This window comes from Hemitrygon akajei, chromosome 8, assembly GCF_048418815.1.
Source record: "Hemitrygon akajei chromosome 8, sHemAka1.3, whole genome shotgun sequence".
Lineage (NCBI taxonomy): Eukaryota > Metazoa > Chordata > Chondrichthyes > Myliobatiformes > Dasyatidae > Hemitrygon > Hemitrygon akajei.
In genome coordinates this window covers 16,663,529-16,671,028 of record NC_133131.1, presented here as the reverse complement: position 1 = coordinate 16,671,028, position 7,500 = coordinate 16,663,529, and the positions used below count along the sequence as shown (strand labels likewise).

At 45.8% G+C, this 7,500-nt stretch overlaps 1 long non-coding RNA gene across 1 annotated transcript in view; it reads left to right on the top strand.

Moving 5' to 3' along the window:
- LOC140731399 (uncharacterized) overlaps window positions 1–7,500 on the top strand; it is a 17,505-nt gene that overhangs the window by 219 nt on the left and 9,786 nt on the right. The gene's annotated exons all lie outside the window — the stretch shown is intronic.

The following is a 7,500-nucleotide window of genomic DNA, read 5'->3' as shown; positions in this document are numbered from 1 at the left end:
ATGAAGTTTATTTTTCAAAGCAAGGGCAGGCAGCCTGTACGGTATGCCACCAAGTTGTAAAAGCAGAGAATCAAACAGCTTTGGTTCAGAAATGTCTGCAATTTATCATACTGTTTAGTGCGCCCTCCCCTGTGTTACAACTTGTGTGGCAATAATCATAAAGCAATGTTTGCCTTCTCCCCATTCTCGGAATGTCACCAACACTTGCTGCCCTGAAGGCAGGGCCACGTAGGGGCCGTTTCTGTCTGCTGAAGGGCAGAAGGGACCACTTGGGGTTTTACAATAATCCAACAGCTTTCCTGCCCATTTGAACTGGCACTAACAGGTTTAGCGTTCCTTAACAAGGCATGAACTCTCAGTTCCTGAATTGCTAGCCAGGACCATAATGTTCCTGGGTGTCAACATCTCTGGGCCCAGCATATTGAAGGAATTACAATGAAGACAGGTCCAAGATTCAAGATTGTTTAACGTCATTTCCAGTACACAGGTGTAAAGGAGAATAAAATATTTGTTATGCCGGGTTTGGTGCAATACAATAAAACACAATAAGATAAAGAAAACAGTAATAAAATGCTATTAATATAAATACATAAGATAGCTTTTATACACAGATTTATGTACATACATAAAGTGATGCTAGATACAGGAGTGTCTATACATAGCTGACTCTGGCAGGAAGTGATAAAGTAGTGGTGGTGGGGTTGTGGGGTGGAGGTGTTGATCAGCCTTACTGCTTGGGGAAAGTCACTGTTTTTGAGTCTGGTGGCCCTGGCATGGATGCTAAATAGCCTCCTCCCTGATGGAAGTGGCTAGATTTAATTAGGAGTTTGAGGAGGTTTGGTATGTCAGGGATCACCAACCTTTTCTTTGCACCGTGGACCGGTTTAATATTGACAATATGATGGGGGGAGGGTGTTAAACACGACCAGAATACAGCGATACTCGAAGGAGGTTCCTTATGTCTAGTCTATCCCGCAATTTAGTTTTCGTGGCTATCAGCACCTGCTTCTGTCCCGCTTGCTCACGTTTTTTCCGCTCAGAAAACTCAAGGGGTTTGTCTTTAAGTACAGGGTGCTTGGACTCAGGGTACCGAAGCAGTTTTGAGGGCTTCATTGCCTCATTAGACAGCCTCCGGGCCCGAACTCCAGCCTCCCGCCTGCCTGCCACCTGACGCCTTGGCCAGGTGCAGCTGGTTGTGGGTGAGGTGAGAGGACAAGGTAAGGGCCAGAGGTCCCCGTACCAGGGTCGCGGCAGTCACAGTCCGGAGAGAGTGAGCGACCGAGCGAGGAGGAGTGCGACAGGACGCGTGCCCGCCCCCTTGTAGGATCTATCGGCCAACAAAAGTTTGTCTCGAGGGATGACTTTCAGTAGATCGCAGCGAGGTAGCTGCTCTGATACTTACGAAACGCTGAGCCCGAATTAGGTCGCCTGTGAATATTTTAGCACCGGGTTCCCCACGAACATTCGGTGTGCTAAACAGGTTTAGAGACGACGCCCATCTGTCTGTGCTCTGGGCCAGTACCAACAGCACTTCCCACCAGCCACGCAAGGCCACCCAGTGATCTCTGGCGCGAAGGTGTCACTACGTTTAGGCGACTGATGACCTTGCGTAGGTCCAAGTTCAACAGTGGGCGTGACAGGGAATGAGGAAAGGTGCAGCTGACTCATATAGTTTCATATCGCCAAACCATATCGTTTCCTTGCGGCCCGGTGGTTGGGGACCACTGCGGTATGTCACCAAAGGCTCTAGCAAATTTCTACTTATGTTCTGGTGGGTTGCATTTCCATCTGGTACAGAGGTGCCAATGCACGGGATCAGGAAGAGTTGCAGAGGGTTGCAGACTTAGCCAAGTCCAACATGCCTCCCCACCACTGAAGACATCTTCAAAAGGAGATGCCTCAAGAACACGGCATCCATCATTAAGGACCCTCACCACCTAGGACAAGCCTTCTTCTCATTGCCACCATCAGGGAGGGGGTACGAGAGCCTGAAGACACACAGTCAACATTTTAGGAACAGCTTCTTGCCCTTTGCCATAAGGTTTCTGAATGGACCATGAACCGATGAATATTACCTCACTTTTAGGTCTCTTTTTGACTATTTTTTAATATTTCTTATTGCAACTCGGTCATTTTTAGGTATTGCACTGTGCTGTTACCACAAAACAACAAATTTCATGACATGTCAGTGATAATAAACCAGATTCTGATTCTGGTTCTGATGGCCTGGCTACCCTACACAGACATGGATATATTGATCCAACTTGGAAACTATGTATGTCAACCTACATCAAATTATTATTTAGGGGCACATTCTCATTAGATAGCCAGCAAGAAATAGTAATTGGAGTAGAAACACCAAAGCCCGCATTGAAGATGAGAAGACATGAGTTCATATCCCATCATGGAGGCTGGGTAAGTTCAATTTGTTGACTAAATGAATCTGAAATAAAAATTGACTATCAGTAATAGTTCAAAGTTCAAAGAAAATGTATTATCAAAGTACATATATGTCACCATATACAACCTTGAGATTCATTTTCTTGCGGGCATTCACAGAAAATACAAAGAAACAAAAAAACTTAATAATAATAATAATAATAAGCAATAAAAATCGAGAACATGAGATGAAGAGTCCTTGAAAGTGAGTCCATAGGTTGTAGCGACTGTTCAGTGTTGGGGCGAGTAAATTTGAGTGAAGTTATCTCCTCTGTTCAAGAGCCTGATGGTTGCAGGGTTGTAACTGTTCTTAAACCTGGTGGTGTGGGTCGTGAGGCTCCTGTACCTTCTTCCTGATGGCAGGAGAGAGAAAGGCACATGGCGTGGATGGTGGGGGTCCTTCATGATAGATGCTGCTTTCCTGCAACAGCACTCTTTGTAGATTTGCTCAGGGGTGGAGAGGGCTTTATTGTGACGGACTGGGCATTATCCACTACTGTTTGTAGGCTTTTCTGTTCAAGGACATTGATGTTTCCATACCTTGTCATGATGCTACCAGTCACTATGCACTACCTCACACATCTAAAGTAGTTTGTCAAAGCTTTGGATGACATGCCAAATCTTTGCAAACTTTCACTTACGTGCTGGGCCCAGGACACGTCCTCTGAAATGGTAACACCGAGCAATTTAAACTTGCTGACCCTCTCCACCTCCGATCACCTGATGAGAACTCACTCATGGATGTCTGGTGTCAATAATCAGCTCCTTGGTTTTGCTGACATTGTGAGAGGTTGTTTCAAAGCTACATTTAAGCTCAGAGAAATGTATACAATATACCTACATACTGAAATGCTTTTTCTTCGCAACCATCCACGAAAACAGAGGAGTGCCCCAAAGAATGAACGACAGTTAAATGTTAGAACCCCAAAGTCACACCTCCCCCCCAGCTCCCCTCCCTCCCGAGTGTAAGCGGCAGCAAGCAACAACCCCCCCCCCCCCACCGGCAAAAAAAAAGCATCGGCCCCCGTCACTGAGCACTCGAGTGTGAGCAAAGCAACAGCAAAGACACAGACTTGCAGAACTCCAAAGGCTACATTGTTCACCCGGTATTCGACATACCACAGGCTCTCTCTCTCCCCCTAATAAGGGAGAAAGAGGTGTCTCCGTTTCACAGCGAGTGGGGAAACATAACAAACAACTTGTTGGTTTACGATGTGAAAAGTCCGTCGCATTACTTTTTTCGAGCTCTGTGCCCAAAGATCTCAGGTCTCTGGGCACACAGCCAAAGATCTTTCGACTCCCAAGGCACACCAGTCCGGGACACCGACCTTTGATCCGCCCGTCTCCAGAGCCCTGGGATCCTAGGCCTCCAAAGCCGAGCTGAACGCTTAGGCCGAGCCCTTGGCGTGCCGAACAACGGCCGATTATGAAACCCCGAGAGCAGGTCCCATTCCCACAAAGAACCGTAATCAGCGTGTAACTCATTAACAAGGGCTTTTCGCCCACAGAATGGCTGTTCACTGGATGTTTTTTGTTTTCGCATCATCCTCTGTAAGCTCTAGAGACTGTTATGCATGAAAACTGCAAAAGATCAGCGGTTTCTGAGATACTCAAACCTCCCTGTCTGGCACCAACGATCATTCCACAGTCAAAGTCATTGAGTTCACATTTCTCCCCCATTCTGATGTTCGGCCTAAACAACAACTGAACCTCCTGACCATGCCTGCACGGTTTTATGCATTGAGTTGCTCCCACGTGATTGGCTGATTAGATATTATTAGATACAGGTGTACCTAATAAAGCGACAACCGTGTGTATCTATTCATTCTCCCCTGGCAGCTGGGGGGGTTGGGGGGTACAGATACAGTGGAGAGGATATTGGGTTTAGTGACAGAGCTGAAGACAATGAGTGTTCCAGTTCTGGGAGTAAACAAGCCTTCTGCCAACCCTTGCTGATGGAGCACAGCGCACTGCCACACTGCTTGCTTTCAGCTTCCGCTTCATGGTGGGACCATTTTAAAAGAGAGAGCACATGAAGCAACGTGCAAACATTACTTTGAGCAACTGGATCAGTCTTTTGTTTTAAGGGTTGATTCAGAATTAATCGTTTGCATAAGGCCAACACAGATTGATAACCTCAGGCTGATTTCCATGCTGCTGATAGTATGCTGCTATCTCTAGTTTTCTAGCTCGAGTCTTGAGCCGTCACGTGACAGGTAGATGCACTGGAGAAAGTCGGATAGAACAGGTATGACATTCAAATGCTGCGGGAGAAACAAAATAGCACGGAAATAGGAACAGGAATAGTCAGTCAGCCCCTTGAGCCAACTCCACCATTGTGGCTGATCTAATCGATAGCTTCTCGTCCATTTTACTCCCCAAACTCTTGGTTCCCCTAAAGCAGAGGTTCCCGACCTGGAGTCCACGGACCCTTCAGTTAATGGTAGGGGTCCATGGCATAAAAAGGGCTGGGAGCCCCTGCTCTAAACCCCTAAATACCTCAACTTGGATGTATTTTATGGCTCAAGTTCAAAGTAAATTTATTATCAAAGTACATATATGTCAGCACATGCTACCCTGGGAATCATTTTCTTGCAGGCATTCACAGTATGATAGATCAATGAGAAACTACACACAAGCAAAGACAGGCAAACAACCAACATGCAAAAGAAGACTAACTGTGCAAATGCAATAAATAAATAAATAGTACCGAGAACACGAGTTGTGGAGTCTTTGAAGTGAGTCCATTGGTTGCGTTCAGTGATCGGTTCAGTGTTGAGGTGAGTGAAGATGACCATGCTGGGTCAGGAGCCCGATGGTTGAACTGTTCCTGAACCTGGTGGGGAGGGACGTAAGGCTGAAGGAGCCTCAAATTGAATAAATTCCTCCCCACCTCATTCTCAGTTGGAAATGGGTGATCTGAGACTAGGCCCCTCTTCTGAAGGGGAAATACTGTATCCCATGGCATTGGTGCTGGTAAAACCCCTCACAATTTTTTTCTGTCTTAACGAAAACAGACTTCATTCATCTGATAGTAAAGCCTCAAAAAGCTTAAATTTCCTCATAATACCAAACTGTGCAGTACTGTGTAGATCACTGCCTCATGGGCTCCAGGGTGCTGCGACTGATCTTTACCTTGGGTACTGCTTGTAACCAGTTTGCGTGTTGCTTTCTTCTGGTTGCTTTATTTTACTCCACATCCTTTTATCTGCTGTAAGGTTATCTTGCAGGTAACATGACCCCTTACTACAGGTGAGTGGCAAACTATCAAAGGGGGGGAGCTGATGGGCATGTAAGAATGCAAAACTGTAGGCTGAAAGGAAAATAAGGAGGGAGAATGGGACTGATGGGATTGCTCCGCTGGGAATTGGCCTGGATATGATGGGCTGGAAGGCCTCCTTCAGTATTATAGTTGGTAACCCTCCTGTGTGGCCAAGCACAGTTCCAATGCCATATTCAACATTGCTGACGACACCACAGTCATTGGCTGAATCAAAGGTGGTGACGACTCAGCATATAGGAGGGAGAGTGAAAATCTGGCTGAGTGGTGGTGCCATGACAACAACTTCTCACTCAATATCAGCAAAACCAAGGAGCTGATTATTGACTTCAGGAGGAGGAAAACAGAGGTCCATGAGCCGGACCTCATTGGAGAATCAGAGGTGGAGAGTCATCAACTTTAAATCCATCTGTGTCATTTGTGACCTGTCCTGGGCCCAGCAGGTAAGTGCAGTTACGAGGAAAGCATGCAGCACCTCTACTTCTTTAGGAGTTTGAAAAGATTCAACATGACATCTAAAACTTAGACAAACTTCCATAGATGTGTATTGACTGGCTGCATCACAGCCTGGTATGGAAACACCAATGCCCTTGACGGGAAAATCCTACAAAAAGTAGTGGATACAGACCAGCCCATCACAGGTAAAGCCTTCCCCAGAATTGAGCACATCTACACAAAGTGTCGCAGGAAAGCAGCATCCATCATCAGGGACCCCCACCATCCAGGTCATGCTCTCTTCTCGCTGCTGCCATCAGGAAGAAGGTACAGGAGCATCAGGACTTGCACCACCAGGTTCAGGAACAGTTATTATCCCTCAAAGAACAGGCTCTTGAACCAGAGGAGGTATCTTCACTCAACCTCACTCACCCCATCACTGAAATATTCCCACAACCAATGGACTCACCTTCAAGGACTCTTCATCTCATGTTTTTAATATTTATTGCTTATTTATTATTATTATTAATATTATTTCTTTCTTTTTTACATTTGCACAGTTTGTTGCCTATGGCACACTAGTTGAACATTCAAGTTGGTGCAATTTTTCATTGATTCTTCTATGGTTGTTATTTTATGGATTTATTGAGTATGCCCACAAGAAAATGAATCTCATGGTTGTATATGGTGATATATGTGTACTTTGATAATCAAATTTACTTTGAACTTAGAAATTTGGAATTAATTGAGTGAGCTTTATCAAGGCAAAGATACCCTCCTTTAGGTAAGAAGACCAAAACTGTGTATGGAAATCACGGTGTCAACTTAAAAACAATGATAGGAAAAATGCTGAACGAACATCTCTCTCTACAGAAGCGGCCTGACTCAGCTTATTTTTATCTCCAAACTCTAACATCTGCAGTCTCTTGTGCCTCCATAGCAAAAACTTCCCGACACTGCAAGGTAAGAGCCTTCCGGCCCATCAAGCCCATGCTGCTCAATTACACCCATGTGACCAATTGCCCTACTAACCCCTATGTAGGAGAAGATGCAAAGGGCTGAATGGCCTAGTTCTACTGTGTCTTACAGTCTTTGGAATGCGGGTGGAAAGCGAAGCACTTGGAGGAAACTCCACGCATTCAGGAGGAGAACATCCAAACTCCTTACCTACCAAACCCTGACATCCTTGGGGCTGTGGGAGGAAACCCACGCGGTCACAGGGAGAGCGTGTAAACTCTTTACGGACAGCAGCGAGATTTCCCAGCTGCTGTGAAGCTACGGGCATCTTCTGCGTGGGGAACTTGCTTAGAGGTTTGGGTTACAAATAGTTCACTGTCGAAACCGGG